This window comes from Petaurus breviceps, unplaced genomic scaffold, assembly GCF_028583685.1.
Source record: "Petaurus breviceps papuanus isolate PSGF00001 unplaced genomic scaffold, PetGlider_PUasm1.0 189, whole genome shotgun sequence".
In the NCBI taxonomy this organism is placed as follows: domain Eukaryota; kingdom Metazoa; phylum Chordata; class Mammalia; order Diprotodontia; family Petauridae; genus Petaurus; species Petaurus breviceps.
Genome location: NW_027185809.1, coordinates 48,844,105 through 48,845,626, shown reverse-complemented (window position 1 = coordinate 48,845,626; position 1,522 = coordinate 48,844,105). Strand labels below are relative to the sequence as shown.

The following is a 1,522-nucleotide window of genomic DNA, read 5'->3' as shown; positions in this document are numbered from 1 at the left end:
AAAATGATTTTGAAAATCAAGTAAGAGAAGTAGAGGAAAAATTGAGAAGAGAAATTAGAGTGATGCCAGAAGAAAATAACTTTTTTTAAAAAATAGAATAAACCAAAAGGTTTAAAAAACCAATGAGAAGAAGAATGCCTTAAAAAGCAGAATGGGACAAATGAAAAAGAAGGTCCAAAAGCTCACTGAAGGAAATTATTCCTTAAAAATTAAAATGGACTCCCTTTGTGGCTCACTTCCGCTTCCGGCCCTGCCTTTGGCATGGAGCTGGAGCATGATGGTGGCTGGAGGCAGCGACTCTCGAGCTGACGATGTGGAGGAAGATGCCTTGCAGCTCGTCTTCCCCAAAGAGTTTGAAACAGCAGAAACTCTTGTAAATTCTGAAGTCCACATGCTTCTGGAGCATAGAAAGCAACAGAATGGAAGTGCAGAGGAAGAACAAGAACTTTCAGAGGTTTTCATGAAAATTCTAAATTACACTGCACGGTTTAGTCATTTTAAAAACAGGGAAACCATTGCTAGTGTTCGGAGTTTGTTACTCCAGAAAAAGCTCCATAAGTTTGAGTTGGCCTGTTTAGCAAACCTTTGTCTTGAGACAGCAGAAGAGGCTAAGGCTCTGATTCCAAGCCTGGAGGGTCGATTTCAAGATAAAGAATTGCAACAGATTCTTGATGATATCCAGACCACGAGGAGCTTTCAATATTAGTAAAAGGAACCCAGCCCTTCAGTGAAGACAGAAGGGAAATTTCCCAAAATTCTTCTGCAACTGAGAAGAACTCAAGATTCCTTCCAGAGACTATACATAAATTTAGTTACAAAAGTTGGCCAGGCCTTCTGTGGACAAGGCAATGCAAAGTTTTGCATCAACAAGCAGTTCAAACTTGTGAACAGATGTGATTCTGATTGACTCTTTGAATATTTGAGTTGTGGCTAAGACCAGGAATGCCATTGACTCTTAAAAGGCCTATATATATATATATATATATCTTTTGACCCATTACCTGATGCTTCGGGGTGATTTCCTTTAATGAAGGGTTTTCAAATGAGAGAGTGGACCAGTACTTAGATGCTTGCATCATCCTATCATCCCTTCTCTTAAAGGGAAATGTTTAAGGGTAAAGAGTGAAGTGGGAGAATTTAGTGAGTAAATACATATGGAATATTATAGACTACCTCATATCACTGAATTTGGCACTTCATTTGTATTCACATTTCTGGTTTCGATTTCAAGCTATTGTGAAGTATTATTGACCCAGATTAGAATATGTAAAAATAGCCTGAGTAAAAAAAAAAGAAAAAGAAAAGTTGTGTCTCATATAAATGATAGAAGAAAAAAATCAAAGTAAACCTATATCTTAATGTTTTTCTTAAAAAACAGAAAAACTGAATACCTCATAATCTTGTAGTGCCATATAGTCAATTTGGCCAAAACTCAGAGAGAAAAAGTTAGAGAAACTACTGGCAATCTTAGGGCATCACTGTATATAAGTTCAAAAGAGTCTTGATTTAAGTGGCTTGGTTT

General features: G+C 36.9%; 1 pseudogene; it reads left to right on the top strand.

The window, feature by feature from the left end:
• The first annotated feature begins 246 nt into the window (after nucleotides 1–246).
• Nucleotides 247–853, top strand: LOC138164095 (DNA-directed RNA polymerase II subunit RPB4 pseudogene; annotated as a pseudogene).
• Nucleotides 854–1,522: the final 669 nt, after the last annotated feature.